A 27,573-nucleotide genomic window follows, 5' to 3' on the forward strand; every position below is an offset into this window, starting at 1 on the left:
CTACTCTACTATGGTCCTCAGGCAGCATCCATAGGCCTGCTATGGTAATATATATGGAGGGGAGGGTACTTACAATTAAAGCATCTCTGTATAAGGTCCTAGAAGAATTCCAGAGAATACTAAACTAGTCCAAATTCACTGTCTCTCTGCACAATTTATTCCCCTCAAAGCCTCCCACCTTTCTCACATCTTTTTTTTTTCTGCTAAGTTTTGACAATGAGCAATCCAGAATCATTATCTACATCTTTAGCTCCATATAGAACAGCTCCCTGCTGCTCACCTTCCACCTTCTTATGTTCTCTCTCCTCCTACTACACTATGATACTGAGCAAGAGTGATCTGGCTTTCCTGGGAATGGAGAGCAGCAGTAGGCTCCTGAGTTCATCCCTGGCAAGAAAAAGAAAGAAAGAAGAAAGAAAGAAAGAAAAGAAAAGAAAGAATGGGGCCGAGAGATAGCATGGAGGTAAGGCGTTTGCCTTTCATGCAGAAGGTCATCGGTTCGAATCCCGGCGTCCCATATGGTCCCCCGTGCCTGCCGGGAGCAATTTCTGAGCATGGAGCCAGGAGTGGCCCCTGAGCACTGCCGGGTGTGACCCAAAAACCACACCAAAAAAAAAAAAGAAAAGAAAGAAAGAAAGAAAGAAAGAAAGAAAGAAAGAAAGAAAGAAAGAAAGAAAGAAAGAAAGAAAGAAAGAAAGAAAGAAAGAAAGAAAGAAAGAAAGAAAGAAAGAAAGAAAGAAAGAAAGAAAGAAAGAAAGAAAGAAAGAAAGAAAGAAAGAAAGAAAGAAAGAAAGAAAGAAAGAAAGAAAGATAGAAAGAAAAAGAAAGAAAGAAAGAGAAAGAGTTACACATGGCTCTGTTCTCAGTAATCACTCCTAAAATATACACAGGAAATCATATGGGATGAATCGAATCTGGGTCAGCTGTATGCAAGGCAAGCACCTTACCGTTGTACCCTCTGGCCTAAATATTCATTCCTGTTTTGAATAAAAGCCACTCTCAAATTTAAACTTCCTTTCCTGAATCTGACAAAGCTCATTCATTTCTCTTCTGCCCCATTACTCTTTGTTCATACCTCTAACATAGCACTTAATGCACTGAATTTTAATTCTATTTACACAGCTGTTCCCCCACTGTATTGTAAGTGCACTTGTAGTCAGGACATACTTAGTTCACCTTTGTAATGCTCACAAGTCAGGCTGTACTAACATTAGGAAAGTTCCCAATCAATGTTTATAACCACTGACAAAGATAACTATAGAGTCCACATATTTAGAAATATTCAAAATTAAATACAAAGCATTTACTCTAAATGCTGAAGTGAACTTAGCAATGGACTCCCAAGCATTGTATACACTCACCAATTTTTTCAGGATCCTCTCAACTCCCTTTTTCATTCTCAAAGCCTTAATTGAACACAGGCAATTGGTTGTGTGATATTGTAGGTGATATTTTTTAATAAACCATCTTATTAATTTCTCACCACAGACCTGTGAGATGAGCAAACAATTTACTTATAGTGCTTAAGAAAGAGAAACTCACCGAGCAAAGACTCACAAGCATCTTTCAAGCCAGTCAGCAGCAAAATGCTCCCCTGGTGTGCAATTCAATGATAAACCTGTACAACCAAAGGGGTCTTTTCAGCACCAAAGTACAGCAACACCCCCACGAGCTCTAATTAATGAATGGGAAAGAGCAATCGAAGGATAAGAAACAGATTATCAAATTGTTTTCTATTTAACCTAAGTGCGCCCTGGTTGTTGTTGACATTGAGTCTTATATTATAAAGCATAAAACCTAATGAAAGCCAGTAAGAATAAAAATCAATCTATTTCAACTGCAGTTAGAAATATTCCTTGCAGAAAAGAGAAAGGTTTTTAAGAGAAATGAAGAAAGCTCTAATTAGTCTCACATCACACTTCATTCAGGCAAAATTCAAAACAAAATTCTAAATGGCATTATTTAAAATTATATAATAATTCATTAGTTTCTGTGCTTTGAAATAACTGTTCCCTTGATTATTTGCTGCCAGTGCTGGCTTACTGGCCTCCTGAGCCTATGTGTTACACATGTGTGTTATCCCCTGCCATTTCCAGCAGAACCTAACTTCAAGACCCTGATCCAGCCAGGTTTCTTCACTAGCAGATACTACTATTCATACTACTACTCATACTGTGCTCTCAGTCAACAATGACACATTCCAGATATTCAGAAGTGTATCAGTGCTGGAGCTGAAACAATTTGAACAATGTAAGGAATAGCTATTTTAGTGGATAATAACATGACACATAAAATAAACATCCATAAATATATACTAAATAGAAAAGTGAATGAACAAAGTGTAGGAGTAAAGCATTAACTTTATTGTTAGCCAACACCTTAGCCATGGATAACATAGGTTAATTACTAGCTGGGGTTGGAGAGATAGCAAGTGGATAAGGCATGCCTTGCATGCAGCCAGCTTAGGCTCAATACCCAGCACCCAATATGTTCCCCTGAGCACTGCTAGGAGTGATTTCTGAGGGCAGAGCCAGAAGTAACCCCTGAATTTTGTTGAGTGTAGTCAAAAAATAAACAAGCAAAGACATACATTCATACACACCTGCTGTAAGGGATAATGGATAGCTATGTGTGAAAAAAAAACATAAATTGTAACTATCTCACCTATTCACACAAGTAAATTTAAAGCAAATTAAAAACCTCAAGATTAGACATAAAATACATTGAAGAAAACATTGGCAGAACTCTTCAGGAAATTGACTGCAGAAGACAACAAAAACAAAATTAAACAAGTGCTGTATGCGATATTGCACTCAAAATATCAAATAAAGTGTTAATATCAAAGTTCTATAAAGTTCTATAAAGCACTCACAAAACTCAACAGGGGATAGAGCAATAGTACAGCAGATAAGGAGTTTATCTTGCACACAGTCAACTGTGGTTTGACCCTCAGCAAACCTGAGAGCATGAGACAGGACTAAGTTATGAGCATCACCAGGTATCCAAAAACAAACACACAAAAGCAACAACAACAACAAAATTTCCCAAAGAAGACCAATGGCCAATAAGCATATTAGAAACGGTCATCATTATTCATGATGCAAATCAAAACATTGATTTGATTGATCATCTCAAGTCAGTGACAATGGAACATATCAAAAAGTCTAGAAAACACCTCCCACCCACACCCAAGCCCTCCCTCCAGTGCCTTATAGTACTTCTGAAAGACTTGATAGCTAAAAATACACCCCATAAAAGCCACAGATTTAGCAATAGTGTTTGAAATGTCTGGATCTTGCAACAACTCCATTTTTGTTTAATACTGTCTTCCCTGTAGAAATATACTGATTTATATGCCAAAGTGTATCTGAAGCCACATCATATTTAGAAACAAAAGAAGTAGCAGAATGGTCAACTAACAATAAGAGCTTACTAAACCTTCTTTTTGTTGTTGTTGTTTTTGGGTCACGCCCGGTGGCATTCAGGGATCACTCCTAGCTCTGCATTCAGAAATCATTCCTGGCAGGCTCGGGAAATTCTATGGGATACCGGGATTTGAATCACCATTCATCCTGGATCAGTTCCATGTAAGGCAAATGACCTGCCTCTGTGCTATCTCTCAGGCCCTTACTAAACCTTCTGACAATGATTTAAAGACCTCATGGAGACAGAAATAATTTTCACATATTTGCTTGTTATGTACTAATTTATTTTTTCCTTCATTCATTTTTACAGCTGGGCATGAGGAAGGTGAGTGGGGGAGAGGACAGAGGCAGATGGTGAAGTTTCCTTTAACATCATATATTTTCATATCTATTGTATGATTCACCAGGAAATAATAGCAGAGCATCCTATTCTAATAGCATCATTCAGTGATAACAACTTCCTAAAACAATAAAACAATCTTTTTTTGGGGGGGAATTTGGATCACACCCAGCAGCACTCAGGGGTTATTCCTGGTTCTATGCTCAGAAATCGCTCCTGGCAGGCTCGGGGAACCATATGGGATGCCGGGATTTGAACCACTGTCTGTTCTGGATTGTCTGTGTGCAAGGCAAACGTCCTGCTGCTGTGCTATTTCTCTGGCCCCTAAAGCAAAATATTTTGAGAAAAGAATCTATTTTGCATGAAGTTCTGCTTTCATGTCTTATGTCTTTTTTACATGGAAGAAGCAGCAACTGCTATTTCAATGCATTCTGTGTGATTTTCAGCCAATAAATTTATGCTAATTTTCAATATTCAAACACACTAAATGCCAGAAGTATTCCTGTTTTTTTGGCTATTTATCTAAGAATTTGTACTCAAAGCAAAACCAACACCATTTAGATAAGATATTTTAGAAAGATATTATGAAAAGATATTATATATACATAATAGATATGATGGGAAAATTATTTCATATGTTAATATATCTAGCTAGAATAGTTATGAAATCACTTTTCAAAATGTCTATAATTTAATTGTGCTTTAATTTCTTAACCTACTTTCTCTACTACAATTATGCTACATTTCAAGGCTAAAAAATCTGTCCTAAATTTATTGTGTATAAAACTTATTCATTTTCTCTCATACCATAAAAACTACTCTATTTGTATCACACAATAGTGACTTTTTAGCAATAGTACTAAATATGTCAACAAAAATTTTGGAGGAACTATGACTATGGATGAGCTCCTTAGCATAACCTGAGCTAGAAATATATAAATGGTCCTTTTTTCTTAAGAACTCATTTTAGCATCAAAGAAAAATGGATAAACACATGGTAATTCATGTGTTCTAAAGTAGCAAAGTACTAGAAACTTTACTAGAGACATGTACTAGATTCAAGGATGGATGAGAGAGGAATAAACCATAGTAAAATATCAAAGAAGCTTCCAAGAATTTGTATGGATTAAGTCCTTTTCCCATAAGCAATAGACCCATCATAAAACAAAAAAGAAATATATCAAAAGAAATATTAAGCATATTATAGATTCCAAGGAAAGTTGTAGAACTCGTCCCCTGAAAAGACAGGGAAAAAAATGTCCTAGGGAATCAAGTTAGCAGAGAGAAAATAATCTTTTTCTTCATTTCCCTGACTTGCTTGTCTGTTTGATCTGATCGGAGGTCTTAAGCCTATCCCTTAGTTTGGAAATGGCACCAAATTCTTGAACTGGTCCCCAAATCCACAAAGAAGTGTGATCTCCTCATAACAGTACACTAGTAACTAAAGGGGCACAGAACTGAAGCACCCTAATGAAGATGTCAACTTCGGGGTCACATAGAGAACCTGTGTGAGAACAATTTTCATTCAAGGGAAACATAATCCAAACTGCTTTAGCCTGAGGGCTAAGGTCACATAAAACGGGGCGAAAACACTGTTGAAAATCTTGGATGTGAGAAGAGGAAAAAAAGGCAGAAAATAAACGTAAAATCACAAGAAAGTCTTAAAAGGAGGGTTCTTGATTACTTTTAATTGAGCATATTTATAGAATAAGGAGCCAGAGCAATAGAGATTTAAATCCCAGGAAATGCTAGATTCCATTCTAACAGGAAAAGGCCACTATTGCTCTTTATTTACTTATTCAGGTGCCTACTGTGCTAGACACCTTGTGGAAAAGATTTTCCTAAGCAATCTATGATACTACCAAGTAATATATAGAAAGAGCCATATTGTTACATGAATATTGGAAAAATCTTTATAAATTACCCAAGGTCATGCAGCCACAATGGTAAGAAATCTCTTCCCTCCAGATTCCAAACCCCATACTTTCAACAATACATTGCCTTCTCCTATAAAAAACAGTTAATGTAAATAACAAAGAATGTACCAGGTTTGAATCAGAGAAGTAGGGTGTAAGGGAATCATTTCTTTCTGCAGAGACTGAGAAATGGGAGGTTGGAAAGTCACGACTAGGCAGACTAGTGAAGGATTGTTAGTGTTGGCTTGGGAACAAGAGAAAATGGACTGTGAAGGAGAAAAAAATCTTCGGAACACACATTAAAGAAAACTCTGCACACATACACAGACTCTTCCAAATGTTGCACAGCAACCAGTGTCCATGCTATATAACTTTTACCCAGTAGCGAAGTCAATGAAGCATGATACTTGAGACATATTCAGGGCCAAGGACTAATTCCAGTCATGTTACAAGAGGAAATGAACATAGAACATTAGGAGCTGGAGTAATAGTACAACAGGCCTTGCAAGCACCAACCCATGTATCCATGTACACTCATACACACATATGAGTATATAGGCAAAAGTAAAACCTGAGCACAATTCTGAGTGTGCGCATGCACACACATGAGACAGGGAAAGGGAAAGAGGGAGAGGGAGAGAGGGAGAGGGGGAGGGAGAAGGGGAGGGAGAGGGGGAGGGCTAGGGAGAGGGAGAGGGGGAGAGAGAGAGAGAGAGAGAGAGAGAGAGAGAGAGAGAGAGAGAGAATAAAGCATTACCCAGACTGCCAATTTCTTTCGCTCAGAGAACAGATAATCAGAGGTTACTATTCTTATACCTGATGTGAGTCAGTAGTAATTTTATATATAGGTCTGTGGACAAACACACAAACATAGATATTCAGACTGACACACATTCAGTTTCTATCACCAATGACTTCATTTAAGTTATCAATAATCATCACTACAATGTGTAAACTAGCAACATCTTTTCTGTTTCTTTTATTTTAATAAATTAATACTTTTCTTTTCTTAGACTTATTTCTTAAAAATGTGATTACCAAGCACTATTTTCAAAACAGAGAAAGTAATAATCTCACATAATATGACAAAATTTTAGAAATGCCTAAAGGTCTCTATAAAAGCACTTCTCAGAGACTTAAAAAGATGTAGACTCAACAGTTTAATGCCTCTGTGGAAGCAATACTCCTTCATGAACACTTAAAAATCACTAGAAAATCAAGGGCCGAAGCAGTGGTGCAAGCGGTAAGGCATCTGCCTTGCCTGCATTAGTCTAGGAATGGAGCATGGTTCAATCCCCCAGTGTTCCATATGGTCCCCCTAGTTAGGAGCGATTTCTGAGTGCATAGCCAGGAGTAACCGCTGAGCATCACCTGGTGTGGCCCAAAAACAAAGAAACAAACAAATAAAAATCACCAGAAAATCATTATATGTGTCTTGAAACCATGATTCAATGCTGAATAGAGAGAAAAAGTCGCAAGACAGAATGCAAAAAAAAAGTTTTAGTTAGACATTTTTCAAGTATATAAATGTATGTAATAACAAATACCTGGCAATTTCATACCAAGTTGATCAGTAATATTTACCTCTGCTATTTGAGTAGGGCAGAATCACAGTTTCTACTATTTTTCACTTTCTGCAATGTTCTTTCAAAAAATTTAGAGCATATACCTTTTTTAATTTCAGTTACCTCAGTATTCATTTCTCTACTTTAATGGACTTAACTGGAATAACTTCAGATCTACATAAAAGCTACAAAAGCAATAGAACAGAGAGCTCTAAATATACATACCAACATTATTTCTTCTATTGTAACATCTGATATTATTAAGTTATACATGCAAAAATTAATGCTGATCTTGGCACACACTCAGCACTGATGCACCTTATCATTATATTTTATCAAGGTAACAGGACATTGACATATCACGAATGATGTGGATTTTTATCATTTTCTTGTATTTGTCAAATTTCATCTCAGAAATGTATTAATTTTCCTTTGCCCTTCTCTGTTTCTTGGAATTGAATTACTAAGTGTCTCCCATCTCATTCTATACTTTGGATAAAAATTAATAAGCAAAATAGGCCAATAAGTAATATTTTCTTGCTCAAATTGTTCTAAATTTGACCATTAGAGGCCAATTCAGCTTAGCTTTTATGTCCTTTTAATATACCCCCATTCTTTTGATTTGTGAATACTATACTAAAAAGGTCTCTTACATTCTAAATATGCTACCTAATGTTCATTCATCTTAAAATTTTCACTGCCTTAGCCCTAGAATTGACCATTTCTCTTAGGCACACTGATTCCTTTTATTAAAAAATGAAGCTTAGAAATAAGAACCTAGGAACTGTGTGTCCTTTCAAAATCCTTTGAATAAATTAAAGATTATAGTAAACATAATAAATTATATATGAACCACTTCTTAACAAAGAGTTTGATACATAGTAATCACTCATCAAGTGAAATGAACTATTATTGGCATAATTGTGATGCTGATGATGAGCATTCATAATAAATCTGGAATGTCCAAATCCTAAACCAAATTTTATCCTATTAATCTTTATATCAAGTTGTAATAGTCCTATAAATCATTATCTATTTTTGAAATTCAGGACCATATAAGGCCAAGAAATTAACCCTCCTACTCTCAGTCTGGAATGCTTTATTATTTGATAATAAATCATTTTCTCTCATTTTCAAGCATCTACACAGTGACATAAAATTAAAGATTTTAATGCAAAAAGGTTTACCCTTGTTTTTAAGTTTTTTAATATTAAATGAATCATCTGAAGGGCATTTAAAAATAAACACTCCCACATACAGTTCAAATTGACTGTGGATCTATATAGTGAGCTTTGAATCTTTGCCCAAAGCACTGCTGTTTTGAAATGCTGCAATGTCATCAGTAAAAAAAAAAAATGGCTGCTATCCAATAAATCTGTAAAAATTCCTTCAGTTTCTACTGTGTCAAACAACAATGACACTTCTTTTATTGCATAATAGGTACTAGAGAGTTCCTTTTAAAAATTAAATAACCAGGGGCCGGAGAGATAGCATAGAGGTAAGGAGTTTGCCTTTCAGGCAGAAGGTCATCGGTTCAAATCCCAGCATCCCATATGGTCCCCCAAGCCTGCCAGGAGCGATTTCTGAGACTGGAGCCAGGAGTAACTCCTGAGCAATGCCAGGTGTGACCCAAAAACAAAACAAAGAAAAATTAGATAACCAATAGTTAACTAGGGAGTTCTTAGAAAACCAATAGGTTCTATGAGGACAACTTATATCTATCTCTATGTTAAGAAATCTTAGATCAGTTAGAGAGCCCTCTAGGCACAAGAATCTAATAAGAATTTAATAAAAATCTGCAGTTTATATGGTAGATTTTGGTCTGAATTGTACTTTTATTAAGATTGTGAACAAGTAGCATCATCTTAAATTTCTTGGGTGCTAACTACTATGATTTCCAAATGGAGCCCCAAAACTAAATATGACTAAATTGACATAAGGAATCCTCTCTTTCTATCCTCAGAGCCTACAGAGTAATTCAGAAGTTATGTGAAAGCTAGTGGTAAACTTTTAAATGTAATACAAACATACAATCTCAGAAGAATTTTTATACAAACCCAAGTTTTCCTATCTCTGGAGTAGAGATAGAAATGGGGTCTTAGTATTGTCTCACATGTTTCTTTGTTACCTACCTCACCCTGAATTTTCAAAGGAGGTGTTACTTAATTCAGCATGGGTCTCAGATGTGTGAACACTTCTACAGGGAAAGGAGTCCACCAGGCCCCTCCACCACTACTTTTGGACCTAGTCCCCACCTCCCCTTCACTGATAATCCACAGCAGTGGTCCTCAGGGCCAGGCTCACTCCATGGAAGATTACAAGTAAGTATATTTGGGAATATTTAAAAAATCATAAAATTTTGCTTCATTGTTCCATTCTTTTGAGTTTTTTTTCTTCTGTATTAAGAACTTACCTGTACAAGTTTTGCTTTCTGGCCACATTCCAGAGTACACAGGATTTATGCCCTGACTCTGCACTCAGGAATCACTCCTGACTGGTGGGTTTGGTTGGGGAACCATAAAGAATACTGGGAATTGAACCCAGGTCAGCTGCATGCATGGCAAGTGCTTTACCAGCATGCTCTCTCTCTCCCAACCGAATGAAGGGCTTAGAATATTTTAACATTGGTATATCAATCAAAATAATTTGAAAGTCTCTATTTAGAGTATCTGTGGTAAGAAAGAAACCAGGCTTCTACATACCATACTAAAAGTTACTGCAGGAGAGGTCTTGTGCCACACAATGCAGACTCACTATTAATGGTTCTTATCTATCGTATGCTCTTATGTACCTCCCCAGCTTATCAGAACTAAGTCCAGCATGCAGAAAGTGCATACAAGAGGATGCCTCCTCTGACTCACTGCCTACTAGGCTCAGAATGACTCTAATAAGAGTTAATCATGACTATCCCTATCTCTCTTAGGATAAATTTTCTCAAAAAGGTTATTCTGGCCTAGTGACAATCCATGATTTCCACTGATAGGACAAAACACCAATTCATTACAGACATCGGAGAGACAGATTTTTGGTAGTCATGCCCAGATATATTCTGCGTTGACAGGGCAATTCAAGCTGAAAGGTGCCAGGCTACACCATAGCTGACAGACTCCAGAAAAACTAACTCTGCCTTGCTAATTCACATTGTCATTTCCCATGTAATACTTTACCTGTATAGGAAAGCCCCTCTAGGCAATTTTATACAGAAACTGGATGCCTCTCACCAATCATTGCTTACATACTCAATAGAAGAGAGAGGAAAGAAAAGTAAACTGTGCAAAACATTTTTAAAATACTGAAGGATTTAACAGATTGCATTAACTGAATCTGTGTTAGGGAAGTAAATGCATATTTTAAAATATGAAATTTCCTTTGACAAGCCTATCAGATTATGAGAATGGTGAGTTTTTAATTAGGCCTGAAACCATTTCCTATGGGGGAAAAATCCCCCAAATTATAAAGAGAACAACAAAAAATAAAATATGACATAGTGATAACAACATTCTAATATTAATAACACCTATCTAGTAATAATAAAAAATTAGGGAAAAAAGGGCCCAGAATGGTGGTGCAGGCTGTAAGGTGTCTGACTTGTGCATGTGCTAACCTAGGATGGACAGATCGCGGTTCAATCTCCCGACGTCTCATATGGTCCCCCAAGCCAGGAGAGATTTCTGAGTACATAGCCAGAAATGGCCCCTGAGTGTCACCGGGTCTGGCCAAAAAAAAATAGGGAGAAATATGCTAACTATATAAGATATTAAAAACATTTTATTTGTCCTCTGAAATCCTAGAGGCTGAGATGTGAAATGATGCTCTCCTAAATCAAGGTCAGAAAAGGAAGGAAATCTGGCCACTACTGCCCTTCCTTTTTCACTATACACATTGTTTTGGAACTTCACAGTGCCAGACAAGGCAGGTCTTATGAAGAAATACAGAGCTCAGAAGACCACCTTTCCCTAGACACCACAAGCAAGTTTCAGGACTGGAATTTGAACTCAGATCTAAGTGGCTCAGCAAACAAGCTGCCAGCCTGCCTCCTAAATCATTCAAGAAGATTAAAGGTTACCAGTTTTCTGTCCTGTTAATACTTCTGGTACTGCTAGCCACAGACTTAATACTGGCTTTTGGAATTAATTCAAAAGACAAACGAGAACTGTGCCTGTAAAAGAGAATGCAAATGGGAGCTGAATCAGCAATATGTAATCCTCTTGATTCTGACTGTAGTAACCTTAGATATCAGCTCTTGGAACTCTTTCATCAGATAAAATCTTCAAGGTGAAAATAACATTCTTTCCATACAGGTCTTTTGATCATGAGCATATCCATCCAGTTATCATGGTAATAATTTTCTCCTCACCTTCATCACAGTTACACTGGATACCTGAGGTTCTGGACATAGACTATAGATCTGGAAAAAGTTCAGAGCACAACCGAGAAGATTGTGGAAATAAGCTGGCTTTCCATGAAAATGTCTAATAATATCAGTGGTTTAAAAAAAGAAAAGTTGGGAGGTAGGGGCAAATGACCTAGATCTTTAAGACAATAATATCTTTTTCACCAAATCCCAGAGAGCTAGAAATTCAAAAGGAGCCAGTCTCTCTGCAACTTGAATGAGAGGAAGAGATGGAAAGAAAGATTCTCACACCACATCCTATACCCTCCCACAGAAATAGCCCAGTTCCTCGACTGAAATCAAATAATATGAGCAGCTAAATTTTCTCAGGTGAGATCAGACTACAGGGCTGAAAGCTCTGGGACTTTCTTTTCAGAAGGGAATTGGGCCAACTTACCCACCCACCCACCAGAAAACCCAGCAGCCTCTGCCTACTGCTGCCATCTTCCTGGTGATTTTCCATTGAGTTCCAAAAGAAAACAATGACCGCTGATACTTCCCAGGTAATCCAGTTCTAGCTAATAACTCTGTGGCATTCTCAGATAAGACAGGGCATGCAGAATCCCCTTTCTGCATGATCAGCAGCAACCCAATGCTGCACTCTTCACCCTCTGACAGAAACGGTCTAGCTCCCCAACTTAACCTTCTAAGCCACCAAATTTGTTTTAGATCTATAAATCCTGGTCCATGAAACTATGGTGACCATGCAAGGCTGCGTGAAACCTGAATCTTTTATAGTAGTGTCATCCCAGTATTATCATAGGAACTCTGGTGGAAAAGTTACATAGTAATCTACCAAATTCAGTGAGCCTTAACATAGAAGCCTTAACATAGACGGCTCAACAAGTTCCAACCACCACCCAGTAAATTCTTAGAAATTGACTTTAGTAACATCATAGAGAGTTATATCAATCATTTCAAATTGGCCTTTGTTGATCTATAGGTTTTGTTTTGTTTTTATTCTTTTTTTTGTTTTTGGTTTTTATTTTGGTTTTTGGGCCACACCGATGATGTTCAGGGGTTACTCCTGGCTATGCGCTCAGAAATCGCTCCTGGCTCAGGGGACCATATGGGACACTGGAGATCGAACCAAGGTCCATCCTGGGTCAGCTATGTGCAAGGCAAATGCCTACCGCTGTGCTCCAGCCCCTGATCTAAGTTTTGATTATTTCGTTTGCCTTTGTGTTGTACCAATTGAAGTAAATTTGTTCATGCCTGCTTGGAGGCAGACTATGGTAGTGGTAGGAAACTGGAGAAACTTTGGTGAAGGGAAGGTCACTAGTGTTATGGGACTGGTATTCTAATGCCTGAAATGATTGCATTATGAACAATTTGGAAAATCATGGTGTTATAATAAAAATGGGGGGGGTAAATTGAGCCTCCAAGCTGAAGGAAGGAATTAAGCAGTTTTTATTTGGGAAGTTCACAAAGAGAAACCAGTTAGGAATAGGTAAGAGGGGAATCCCTTTAGTTGTGCAGAGGAAAGGCACACATGAAGATTCAGGAGATACGCAGAAAGCAAGAGAAGTATAATACTGAGTCTAGTGAAAAAGAAGCAGAGGACAAAAATCTGAATGTGTGAGTCATTAGCTCATACCTATAGGAGGAATCTACATGGTTCAAGTAAGAGCATCCCAGAAAAAAAGATGAAAGTTAAAAATATATTAATAGGGGTCAGAGCCATAGTACAGAAGGTAGGACACTTGCCTTGCATAAAGCTGACCCAAGTTTGCTCTATTATCATTAAGGTTCCCCACTGGGAGTGATCTCTGAGCACAAAACCAGAAATAAGTCCTGATCACCACTAAATGTGCCCCCCCCAAAAAAAACCAAAATAATTGGGGGGGAGGGTTAAAGGAAGGGTTATATTGGGACCAGAAGCATAAGAATGATGTTAAACTCATTAAAACGTCATGGTTTTTTTACATAGAAGGCATAAAATGAATACAATACTTATTTAATCTTACTTAAAACATTTAAACTCTACAGTTATTTAAGCTTACTAATATATGTGTTTCACTTATTTAAAACATTTAGGGTGATAGAGATAGTACAGTGGTTAGTGTGCTGCACACAACAGACCAGGATTTGATTGCTGGCATCCCCAAGCACCATCAGAAGTAATTCCTGAGTGCATTACCAGGAGTAACCCCTGAGTATCACTGAGCACGGCCCAAAAACAAGCAAATAAAATATTTAAACTCTACATTTCTTAGCAAAAAAAATCTTATAGGATAGCATTTATAACCTGTTGGAAACATATTTATGATTTAATAGCCTGTCATTATTATAAGAGAAGCTTGTTGCTTTCAAAAATAAAATATAAAATGAAGGGTGAGTAGGGAGATAATATAGGAGTTAAGGAGATAATATGAGGAGTTTGCCTTGCATCCTGCTGACCATAGATCAGTCCCCAATATTATGTGATCCTCTGAGCAAAGACAAGAGTAATTCTTGAGCACAGACTTAGAAATAAGCCCTGCGCACAATAGGGTGTTGACTAAACTCCCCACATTCATCCCAATAAAAGAAAAGAAGAGGAGTGGGGGATCTGGGATCATACTCTCTTGGGTTTTGTGTTGTGGTATATTCTGGTTATAGATTTGCTAGGAGTCATTTGATGCTCACAAACACCCTCTTATGGATGAGAGAATCTGTCCTCAGTGTAGCACTCGGGTCCCAAACAGCAGAGCTACAAGGACATTGCTCAGCACCAGGTGTCAAGCTCACAGCTTCATGCTTGCAGCAGATGCTTTATGCCAGTAAGCCATGATCTCAAGTCTCCACATGCTTGTTTTAATAATTTAACACTTACATTGCTTAGGAATGAGGTAATATTACAATGATTTTAGTAGAAACAGTATGGCCAGTTATTGAGTGTCGAGTGGGTGACCAGCAGCATTCCTGAGCTATAGTGATACTTAGCAAGTCTGTGAGAAGGCATCAGCTTTTCATTCCTCAGAAGAGGAAACAGAAGTCCTCCAACTGAGAAACTTGCCCAAGGCACATTAATGGTAGAGAATAGTAGAATACAATCCAGCTCTGTCTTAACCAAAGCCCCTGCATGATCTTTGCATTAGCACATTTAAGACATTTTTCATCACTTAATTTTAAAAGTAGTAAAAGAACCAATGTTCTTTAGTTAGTAAACTAAGTAGTTGAACACCAGAAACTACTAATACTGATCTTTTTTTTTTTTTACCTACAGAAATGGGAATTCATATGGTTTGACCTTGTTAAAGGATGAACAGTTGTCTTTTTTATAAATATCTAAAGCAGCAGTGGAGTTTCTAAGTAGACTTAGAGGGGAGAGGGAGACAACTTAAAAGGCTGGGGCCATGTCTTGCTAGTGCAAACTCCAGAATCTCTCTCTAGCACCACAGAGTCCCTCGAGCATCATGACAGGAATAGCCCCTGAACACCACTCAATAGCAAGAGTAAAGAAGAAATAAATAATTCATTTAGCTCATTAACGTAAACTACATGCTATGGTTAGAAAGAGGAATAAATATAGCATACATAAATTCAATAGAAAGGAAAGATTACTATAAACAATGATTTGTTAAATTAAGACCTTGTATATTAAATATAGGTTAACCACAAACTAATGAAATATACAAGTGCGTTCTTAAATAAAATGAAAATTGAAATATGCTTTCATCTACATGAGAATAATAAGTAAATTTAAAATACTTTGTGAATCACTATTTAGAAAATTGAAAAAGATGTCCAATTGAAAAACATGGAGAAACCTGTAAGGTATAAAACATTAGAACTAAAAAGAAACAAAAATAAATGAAATTCAACATATTTATTAAGAAGAAAAGTAGTGTCAGGAAGATAATATCATCAGGTAATAGAACTTATCTTCCTTACTTCCAATTCAAGCTTTTTAAAATAGCTTTGTGTTTTTTTTTAATGAATTTAACACAATAATGTCTTTTTGTATTACAACTAGCCGTGGAATATTTAACATACATGAGAAAATTTTCATGATGTATAATTTATCTTGTAGCATTAATGACATTGCTAAAAACAACATTAAATATGTTACATGAGCACAAAATAAAAACACTGAGTTTTAAATTTTAACAGGATTGGATACATTTGTTCAATTTGTTAACTACCATCTCTCAGGGTTTTTTTTAATTGCTTTTGGATATTGTTTTGCTTTCTTAAAAATAGGAAAGTACTTCAAAAAGCTGTGCTATTAAAATGGTTGGAATTGAAAAAAAAAATTCCACACATGCTCACTGAGAAATATTCAGCTCATTATTGTGACATTTAGAATTCCTTAGATATAAAATTCTGCTATAGACATTGAGTTGCCAAAAGATAGTTTACCTAAAAGAAAAATCAACTACTATCATAGTTCCTATATAATGAGACTGTATTTTTTTTTTAGGCAGAACAACTATATTTTTATGTGTCTGTGCTTTTCCTTCTTATTAGAACTTTTCTCAGAGGGAAGAGATTGAGCCACACCCAGAAACGCTCAGGATTTACTCCTGGCTACACACTCAGAAATCATTCCTGGTGTGTTCAAGGACCATATGGGATGCTGGGGGAATCAACCCGGATCAGTCTCAAGCAAGGCAAATGCCCTACCTGCTGTACTATCACTTCAGCCCCATTGAATACAGTATTATCAGAACATTTTTAATAACAGACAGAGCTTACTGTGATAGATTACTATTCTATATAATTCTATCAAAAAATTTTCATCATCTAGTAATTCATTCTATTAGATATTTATACTAAAGATTCAAGGTCTGATGGGGCCAGAGAGATAGCACAGTGGTAGGGCATTTGTCTTGCATGCAGAACGATGGTGGTTCAAAGCTTGGCATCCATATGTTCTCCCAAGCCTGCTGGGTACGATTCCTGAGCCTAGAGCCAGGAATAGCCCCTAAGCGCTGCCAGGTGTGACCCAAAAAAACAAAAAAAAATTTTTAATTTAAAAATTAAAAAAATAAAGATTTAAGGTCTGAGAGAAATTATCTTGAAGGGGAATCAAATTCACTAAAGACAGGCAACAATCACACATTAAAGAATTGATGTATCTTTCTTTTCTTTTATTCCTCTTTTTGATCCACACCGTGTGATGCTCAGGGGTTACTCCTGGCTATGCACTCAGAGATCACTCCTGTATTGGGGGACCATATGGGATGCCAGGAGATCGAACCATGGTTCATCCTAGGTTAGCGTGTGCAAGGCAAACACATTAGTGCTTGCGTCACCGCTCTGGCCCCTGTATCTTTATTTTCTGTTTTTGTTTTTAGGCATACTTGATGGTGCTAAGGAACACTCCTGGAGGATTACAGGGCAGGATAGATAGATAGATAGATAGATAGATAGATAGATAGATAGATAGATAGATAGATAGATAGATAGATAGATAGAACCTAAGTCAGGCACATTCAAGACACACATCTTATCTGCTGTACTATCACTTTGGTCCTGAGAACAGATGTATCTTTGAAATGACCTGTGAAACCCAGAATTTTTATAGAAACTCACACTGGAGAGAAGCCACAGGCAAGGTAAGCTGTTCATGCAGTATCTGCTTTCAATGGAAGAATTTAGACTCATTGGATGGTGATAACAGTTAACCATTAGTTCACACAGGCTTTTTGTCATGCTATCTGGGATAGAAAGACTTAATAAGGGTATTTAGTTCCTTAAAAGGACATTATTACTAAAGGAAACTCATTTTATACACAATGAATACAATCATACCCTGTCATAGGGTAATGTGAATTAATTCATTTTTGCAATAAGTATTTATTAAGTAATGACCATATGCCAAGCACTTCCTAAGAGCTGAGAAAACATCAGTGAACAAAATAGACCAAAATTTTGTCCTTGTGTAATTTGTTTTATAGTAGGGGAAGATGAATATAAGAAAAAATGTGTAGTTAGTAGATAGATATTATGGAGAAAATTATACAAGGAAGGAAATTATGCGAGGCAATACATGTGTATAGTGCAATAAAAGCATTTAAATATATTAAAGGCTTATTTTTTCCTTCAACAAATGCTCAAAAATAATCTTATTGGTTTGTGTATTAGAGTCAAGAAATTACATTTCTTCATGGGGAGTAGAATATTATCTTACTACTTCAGAATGTTAAAATAATTTTTTATTTCCTAATGCTTGTTTTGAGCCAATAACTTGGTTGTATATTACAAAAATTATGCCACAAATCATTAAGTAATTTTAAAAATTAAATAAAACACAGGAATTTACAAAAAAAGGAAAAGAAAAGAGGAGAAATAATAATAACCAGAACAGAGTACAAAAGGGAAAATGCCCTAAAACAAAACCTTGTAAAATTCTTCATCTCTTCTCAGTTGGTTAAGTGCACTTTATTTTCTGTCAGCTGCCTTTTGAGTTTAGGCAAAATTCAAATGCTTTAAATGTATGCAAATCAAACACCATACAGTTTACTTTAAACATATATAATAACATGCCATTTTTCCTAATGGAAACTAAAATACTAAAAATATTCAGATGTTTAAAAGCTATGCTATTAGAACAAGAGAGGTGATACACAAGTTAAGGCACTTGTCTTGTACTTGGCCTTTTGGCATTTAATCCTTGGCACCATATATGGTCCCCAAGCACCATCAGAAGTGATACCTAAGCACAGAGTCAGGAGTAAACTCTGAGCAAGTAGGGTGTGGTCCTAAAGAAAAAAAGGGGGAAATGCTGTAGAGTATTTATTACTAAATTAGTGAAAAATAGTATACTAAGTTACCAGTCTTGTTCTTTATTCTCTAAATCCATCAGACTATGCCGTGCTTATTTTAATTTTTATCTCTATTTTCAGATGTCCTATCTTCTAAAGCAGTACTTCTTGTAAACCTGCCATTTTCCTTAAGAATGATAAAAGGTGCCTACAACTCTTATCCAAGCCTGAAGAAATAGACAGCTATCTGGCACCTTGCTGTACTGCCAACCTTCATTTTTATTATACTACCCCCTTTATTTTTATCTACTGTTAATTTAATATACAATGTAATAACAAAATTAAAGAGTGTTAAAATACATTTGCACACCTGTTTTCATTTTTTCATATGGCACTGCTATTTAGGTTATTGCTAGTTAATGTTCCACGTGGACTACCTGAAGGAATGACTAATAAGAAATTTAATTTTAGTAAGTAAATCTAATTCACATAAAGGGAAAAGTGAAGTACAGTGTAATAGCTAAATGAACTATAAAAAGCTATTGATAAGCAGATGAGTTCATAAGACTGTGGCAACAGTAAAATTCAGTTCCAGATGGCTAATATAGTGGAATCAGTGGAAGGAAGATGAAAGTTTGGGGCATTTCTAGCAGAGAGGATTATGATGGTTTCAGATCTATCCCAAAGGTAAAAGGTTAAAACAAACTCTGATCATTATAAACTTTTCAGTTTTTCGAATGTCTTTTCAAATAGAAAAGAAATGGGAAAAAAGATTCAAAGTGGGCCAATCAGAGTAATTCATATGCTTTTTAAAGTGGGGGGGGTATTTAATCAAGGAATTAAATTAAAAGAACAGAATATTTATTTATTTTTATTTTGGGGTTTTGAGTCACACCCAGCAGCAATCAGGGGTTACTTCTGGCTCTACACTCAGAAATCGCTTCTGGCAGGCTCAGGGGACCCTATGGGATGCCAGGATTTGAACCACTGTCCTTCTGCATGCAAGGCAAATGCTCTACCTCCATGCTATCTCTCTGGCCAAGAACAGAATATTGTAGGCAAAGTACCTCCATATTTAAAGATCCATTTCAGGGTACCTCCAAAGAGGAGAAAATTTTATCATGTCTAGATGTTAAATTAATGACAAGCTCCCCAAATAAAATACTTGTGCATGTCTTTGATCATCACAATCCAGAACATGTTTGTTAATTTAACACAGGATCTTGCACATTTGATGCATTTGTTGATTGTTAATTTAGCAAAATTATCTTAAATGTTAGCTTTATAAATTGTATAATAACAGGCATGATGGACTTTAGGATTCTTTTGAGGCATATCATAAGAACATGAGTTCTTGAAAGTTGAAGCCTGGAGAAAATTTCTCCTCCGATCCTAGCTTGTCAAGTCTTTGTTTACTCACACAGCCCCACAATTTCATTCACTTTTTGCTGTTAGCAAGTTAATATTTCATAACTCTTTAATGAATCTTTGCATATCTATATATTAGAAAAATAGCTTTACCCTGTAACAAGGAGCAGGCATGCTTTGTCCAATCTCAGGTCCAGAAGTCTGTCACTAGCATCTCATTATAAACCAGAAGGGCAGATTTAGATTGTGAACATTAGCACAGTTGGAACTGTTTTTCTAAAGAAGGATTCATTGTGAATATTGACTGTACCTCCCTTTTAATTAAAAAAAACTCTTCTTGCAATCATATTACCTCAAATTATAGGCCTCCTGGGGAGAAGGTGGTAGGGGGAGGAGAGAACAGTGTTTAAAAAAGTCAACATAAAATGTGTAATTTAAAAAATTTACCAAAGAAGGTGATAAAAATAATCAAGTAGTAAGCAAAGGGCAAGAGAATTAATATAAACAATGAACCAATAGGATTGCTAATTAGCTTGCTTTTACAAAGATTTGATTTTTCCCATGAAAGCAATGGTAGTGACAAATAAGCCTGACCTTCCAAATGTCTTCAGGTATAATGTAATATAATCCCCCCATTACCTATAAAAGAAATGCCACTCAATCATTGTATGGTACTGAATTACCATGGATACTCTAAATCACCTTGCATGAGGTCTGTACTCTAACAATGGTCCCTTCTGTTTTTTAGATTCTATGTTTTCTTTTTGTTTTTGCTTTTGCTTTTTTGAATTGTTCTAGAGCAGAGTTCTCAAACTCACAAACACACACTGGATCAAATAACTGAGGTAGCAAGAATAGTGGGACTGGAAAGTATACCAGGATGAAGTGAAGAAAACGTCTGTCTAAGCCCCAGGTGCTATGCTACTTCATCAAAGAAATCATAAAACTGAAATTTGGGGCCCGGAGAGATAGCACAGCGGTGTTTGCCTTGCAAGCAGCCCATCCAGGACCTAAGGTGGTTGGTTCGAATCCCAGTGTCCCATATGGTCCCCCGTGCCTGCCAGGAGCTATTTCTGAGCAGACAGCCAGGAGTGACCCCTGAGCACTGCCGGGTGTGGCCCAAAAACCAAAAAAAAAAAAAAAAAAAAAAAAACTGAAATTTGACGTTTCATAGAAAAGCAGACATATAGAGCTGAAAAAAGTACAAAGATTTAAAATATTTGCCTTGCATATAGCCAACTCTAGCTCAATCTCCAACAACATATGGTTTCCTGAGCACTGTTCTGGGAGGAATTCCTTGCACACAGATCTGAGAGAGACCCCTGAGTATCATGGGATGTGGCCCAAAACACCCCATCCCACCCCCATGCCTGCCTCATAAAAAGTCAACTAAAACTGATTACTTAATTTTCAAGTTCTGATGTAAAATGAACATACAGAGCCCCTTACTCAAAGTTATTCAGAATATTAAATTGAAAACAGTAGAATATTAAACCAAGTTAGGACCCTTCTATATGCAGGAACTTAATTAACTACACAGCTTACAAATACATGAAGCCTGCCCTGAAACCATATAAAAAGCTACATGCCATGTTTAACTCATGAATTACTCAATATTTTGGGGGGAAGGGACCACACTTGGAGGTTCTCAGGGGTTACTCCTGGCTCTGCACTCAGAAATCACTCCTGGCTCAGGAGACCATATGGGATGCCTAGGATAGAACCGCATCCATCCTGGGTCAACAAGGCAATCACCCTACTGCTGTGCTACCACTCTGGCCCTGAAACACTCAGTTTAAAACCCTGTTTAAAAGGTCTTAAATCAGGCTAGAGAGACAGCATGGAGGTAAGGTGTTTGCCTTGCATGCAGAAGAACAGTGGTTCGAATCCCGGCATCCCATATGGTCCCCCGAGCCTGCCAGGAGCAATTTCTGAGTGTAGAGCCAGGAGTAACCCCTGAGCACTGCCAGGTCTGACCCAAAAACCAAAAGAAAAATGGTCTTAAATTCTCTACATATTGCCCTTTATGACTTAAATCTCACAGATACAAGATAGTTGGAAGAGTTTGGACCATAGCATGACTTAGTATTAAAGAATAAAAAAAAGGGGGGATAGTGCCTTTGAAAGAAAACAAGGTCCCTCTCCTTAGTCCTCAGCAAGTTTTAAAACCAACTGAAGGCAGTGAGATGGTAGAAGAGGAAAGGCCCTTATCTTTCATGCACCTGCAGTAGTTGAAAACCTGGTTCAGACCAGCACTATGTATGCTTCCTCAAGCACTTCCTGGAGTCACCCTTAAACAGAGTCAGGAATAGTGTATGAGCACCACCAGTGTGACCTAAACACACTCTGCCCTTTCAAAAATAAAATAAAATAAAATAAATAACTGGGATGTCAGTTGCTCACAAGTATGAGCACTTGAAATTTTTGAAATGGAAATTTCTGCCTTGTGTATTCAACATACAAATATCTACTGCAATAGTCAAAATCTATTTTAAACTGATGTTCTACTGAAATGTCTATCTTCCTACTCAAGGTCTATCCACTTAGTTGGGTTTCAGCAATGACCATCAATCTGCAAGGAGCTGCCATATATCAGACAATCCACATGCATCTGACAAAAATTTCAGATGGCCACACATCTGAAAAAAAATTACACAAAAATAGGATTACCATTTGTTATGTATTCTAGACTATCTAGAAAATGCTTCCAAAACAAAGTGGTTTTTGCAAGAGTGAATGAAGAGCCTGTTCAAGGCTGGAATTCCCAATATGCCTTTCTGTATGGCAGCTATGTCTGTGAGCACACTGACTAAAAATATTCCAGCTAGAGAGCTCTCTGAGCATGTTTGTAAACATTTTAAGATACTATCTCTTTTTATTAATCTTCCACGTATTTTTATAGTCCTGTGTCAGGTGTGTGTCAGTTGAGACAGATGTATGTTTTGATTATAATTATACTTTTCAGAATAGTTTATACCAACAAAATGTTAATTGCCATTATTGCTTTGTCTATATGTAGCAAAACTCTAATAAAACTGAAGCATAAGCAAAACAATTATTTACTGTCATATATGCATATACATGTAGACCCTGTATATCTAGATGCACCTACATATATGCAGATATAGATTTCTTCTATTAGCAAAAGGACTAAATGTATATAGAAATATTACCACAATATCAGAGAAAATAATTTTTCCAAATTATACTAATTTATGTGTTTATTTTTGTCTGTCCATATATAGTAAATAGGGAAGAAGTTTTAAATCTGACGAATTTACTGCTATGACAGTGCCTGACACATACTAGACACTTAAATACTTGTTGAAATTAGCTGAATCTTAATTATCAAAACAAAACATTTTTGGTTTCAGTTTTTCAGGTCATACTCAATAGCTCTCAGGGCTTATTCGTGGTTCAGCACTCATGAATCACTACTGGTGGGCTCTGAAGTCTATATTGGGTGTTGGGGGTTAAACTCAGGTCGGCTGTATCCCTACCTGCTATACTATCATTCTGATCTTTTAAAACAAATAAGATCAACTGATTGTAGAATTAGAAAGAGGAAATGAGAAAACTATAGCAGTATCACTAACTTCCCTAATTTCACTGGTTCTTAATTACCTAACTAGAATCTAATTCTCATAGTTACTCCATCTAGAAACTCTAATGAAGGCATCATCTGATGAGTCTTCTATTCCTGGAGCTCATGAAGTCATAATTTTGGGCCTTCCTGATATAGCTGGCACAAAGGTTAATTCTTCCCAGAACCTAGAAAGGGCAAAAGAGCTCTGTGGAGTAATATTATGAAGTACTCACTATACCAGAATCAATATCAATATGCTATCAATGTGTGCATTAGCCCCACAGTCAAACAAAACAAGAAACAGCACTTAAAGTTTAATAATGATACAGGGTGTGGATATATGAGGATAAACACAATGATGCAGAGATGACTATGTCAATTCCAGTTTACAAAGTTTCCAGGACCTGCACAAGATAGTCATACTTAAGCCTCATCAGAGGTAGGCAGTGACACAGAAAAATTACGTTTCTTTATCTATTTAACCCAAAAGATATATTCATAGTACACTTTCCTGATTGTGAAAAAGTTTTTTCGCCTATCTCTTGTCTGGCACTGTCTGTTGCCAGAAACAGTAAATAGATTAAAGTTAATAGAATACTATTTATAAAGCTGATAATACAGGTACAATAAATCTGAATCATTATTGATTCAGGTAAGATTGCAATCATAGCTCTATCATGCAAAAAGTCATCTGTGCACCGTTTCCTCATAGCCTTCTAGAAAGATTTATCAACTAAGGGTAATGTCAAAATTTGAACATAAATTTACAAAACTTGAATCTCAAGGATTTGAGTTTGTGACCAAGACATGCTTATTCCTGAAGTAAAACTGATCGTGGAACTTCATTCTACATGTGATTTTTGATTTTCCAATTAGAATGAGATGCAGTAAGGTGAATACCATAGAGTGAGAATGACTAATCTCTACAGTTTGCACAGTTAAGGTGTCAGAAAACTAAGATGACTATGAGTAAGATGTGAGTTTCAGAGTCAAATCACATTGGTTCTGAATTCAGGTTCAATCACTTATTAACTTGACCTTAGTTTGTTAATCTGGCTTCTGCAAAATATAAACTGTTACTATCTCATAGTGTCATTGTGAGACATAACTAATATTAGTCTAGAACCTGATACAGAATATTTAATGAATGATAGCTGTAGTAATTGTGATCATTAAGACAACAGAGGTCATTCAGGTCACTAGCTTTGTATGGAGACAGCCTGAGTTCAATTCTTAGCACTCCATATGATCCTCTGAGCCCTAAAAGGAATAATCCCTGACTGCAGAGCCAGGAGTAAACCCTAAGCAATGCCGGGTATGGCCCAAAAACAAAATTAAAAAATTATTATGTGTGTTATCCAACTATTGCCTAATTCTCATGAAGATTTAATATTTTTCTATATCATCGTGATTCTGATTTATTTTAACCATAATGTAAAATATGGAAGAAGATAGCTTTTGAGAGACTTCAAAGTTTGGTCACATTGTCAATAGGCACCTATTCTTTGGTTGATTACCATGAAACAAAATTCTTTGAATTCTAGAAAGTATCAGTGACACACCAGTAAGTGCAATCACAGAGCAACATCACCCTTCCCCATACATATATACATACACTATCCACCCTCTTGGGAATATATTAAAAACGAATGCAACAGCCTTAATCAGTAATTAAGATACACAACTAATCAGGCTGTGGTCCTTTGCAAAGAAACCCAGTGCCAGGATGACAGCTTCCATTACCCGAGCTTTGTTCTCCTAAAGCCAAAAGAGCATAGAGCACAAAGTTGAGGAACTGAATGTAAGTACACTGTGAACATATGAGATGATCATCAATTCCTCTGTGCAGGGAAGCAATGCTACCAGAGAAGGCATCAGTCCACATGCAGTAGCACCTTCTCACCCTCCTCCAACTATGACTCCCCACTTTTCCTAATACTGTCCTTAAAAGGCTTCTGCAACTTCCAGTAATAGTATAAATCATTCAAAATGATTATAAGCAACTGAGAACACTGTCAGACAAAAGAAATGAAAATTTAGCAAATAGAAAATTCATTAAAATGCTGCCTTTGTTGTTTCTACTCCCAACAATTTATGTTACCGAACAAGTTTTTCTTCATTACTTTCACTTGGAAACAATACTTTAAAAGATTTCTAACGGGAATTGAGTTTCTCTAGACTCATAACCCAGCCAGTAGACACACCTTCCCTTCCCCCATCCCCATCTAGCAACTCCTTCCTGTCACCTTAGAGATTCTGACTTAGGTGTGTTCACACCCAGAAGTCCCAATAGAGCTTTCTTCTCAAATTATATGACATAAAAAAGCAGACAATGAACAATTCATGGTCCTAAATGCTAACAAAAAAGCCAGGTTGAACTGACCTCTCCCCTCCGACCCAACTGCATGTCAGCTATATGAGCTTAAAGGATCGAGAGTAGCATGTGTGTGATGTGTATAAACAAACTAATTAAAATCTGAGATCTTTCATTCCAGCTAGTGCCTAATGGGACCAATATGCTCAACTGTGCAAAAATAATCACTTCAAGCTGGCTAGAGGTATTGCTTTTCCTGCTTCCTGTGATACATCTCTTTTAGACTCAATAAAGCCCCTAAAAAAATTTAACAACTCAAGATTTGCCATCCTTCCCACTGAGGAATTTCAAATAAAAACTATCAACTCAGCAGCATGGAGCCAAAAGACCACTCCCTGATTACAAGTGGACATATTGATCAATTGAGCTGACATGTGCCTCCTCCTTTCTCTCCCTCAGTAGCAATCAGCAGTACCAGGGAAATCCATTTCATTTCCAAAACAAAAGGCAACACACTGTACCTTTATCTAATGCTGTCATGCCACATATGGGGATGATGATGATGCTGGTGGTAAAAAATAATATTATGCCACAGAGCTAAGAGTTGGAATGAAAATGGACCCATGTTTATCTGAGTTTCAGAAATGAGGTTATGACTGAGCACAGAAATCTGTAGCCAAGAACCATATTTATTTGTTTTACCAAATTCTGGTTAAAGTTAAGCAAAAGATTGCCAAGATGCCTGCTACTTCAGAGCCTCTCCTTAGGGTTAGGTTACCCTTTGCTGAACTGCCGCAGAGGAGACTTGTTACAAGTCAGCCTGCAAACAACTCGAGCTATTTTAAAGACTAGCTAAAGATGGAAAACATCGTGGCAGTCCAGGAGCATTAAAGAACAGGATTGAAGAACTACCATATAAATCGAAAAGACTCAAATAATATATTTGATTTGGTCTTTATATTGTCAATAAATTGTCTTAACTATGTCAGAGACTTCCTTTCACATCAGGATTATCAAATGCTTATTCAGCATTCATTCCCTGCCATGAAGAAACTGAAACCCAACCGAGGTAAATACTGAATTCCATACTGAAAAATCACAAAGTATTTCATAAATCACAATACAATTATGGAATCAATTACCTCTACCCATAAAAATTTTTATCATCTCAATGTTTACTTTTATGAACTACTCATTTTAAACACTGTTTTAGATTTTACAATAGAAAATTACCTTATGCTTATAAATAAATTCTATAAGAACACTAAAAAAATCAGGTAGAACAACACCAAGAATAATTCTGCATATTTTTATGCCTCTAAGACTCTTATAGGCCTTTGTCTTAACCCAGAAGATTGAAAAACAGATTTAGGTAAAACAGCTCTCTCCTTTCCCTAGTCCATTTCAAGCAGACAACATTTACCCACCTCCGCCTTCGCAGACAACGACTAACCAGAAAAACAGCCATGCAATTAAGGCCCAGACATTTAACACTCACCATCTCCTGCTCCCACAGTCTTCTTTTGATGTTTACAGCACATCTGTAGGATGCAATACTAGAAGATGCCTTGTTTGACCTGCTGCATGATGCTGTGACATCAGTTCAGATGATGCAGCTCATTATGGGAAAGACTGCTGTTGCTATGGCAACCGGGATGTGCTAGGAATCCTTGCTGCATTTCCAGTGGAGCCTAAGACAATACGGAAGCACTGTAAGGAACAGACGATATGCAAAATGTAGACTGAAGGAAGAGGATCTCTCGTCTCTTCCATAGATTTAAAAGGGAATTCCTAAATGAAAAGCACTTTGAGAAAAAATTAAAATGACCTCCTACTTTGTTGTTACATTTTTAGAAAAGATGGAGAGAGTGTGCATTCAGTACTGAACAAGTAAAATTCAAAATGCAATGTTTCCCTATTAAGTACATCACTTTTTTCTCTGTATAGAATTAGATACTTTTAAAAGTTAATAAA

General features: G+C 36.7%; 1 protein-coding gene across 2 annotated transcripts in view; it reads right to left on the reverse strand.

Annotated features, from left to right (window-relative positions):
* AKAP6 (A-kinase anchoring protein 6) overlaps positions 1-27,219 on the reverse strand; it is a 505,318-nt gene extending 478,099 nt beyond the window's left edge. For both annotated transcript variants that reach the window (XM_049766574.1, XM_049766573.1), the window contains exon 1: positions 27,098-27,219. The gene's annotated coding sequence lies outside the window, so the exon portion shown is untranslated. The remainder of the gene's footprint in view (positions 1-27,097) is intronic.
* Between the last annotated feature and the right edge of the window lie 354 nt (positions 27,220-27,573).

Source organism: Suncus etruscus, chromosome 2, assembly GCF_024139225.1.
Source record: "Suncus etruscus isolate mSunEtr1 chromosome 2, mSunEtr1.pri.cur, whole genome shotgun sequence".
Classification (NCBI taxonomy): domain Eukaryota; kingdom Metazoa; phylum Chordata; class Mammalia; order Eulipotyphla; family Soricidae; genus Suncus; species Suncus etruscus.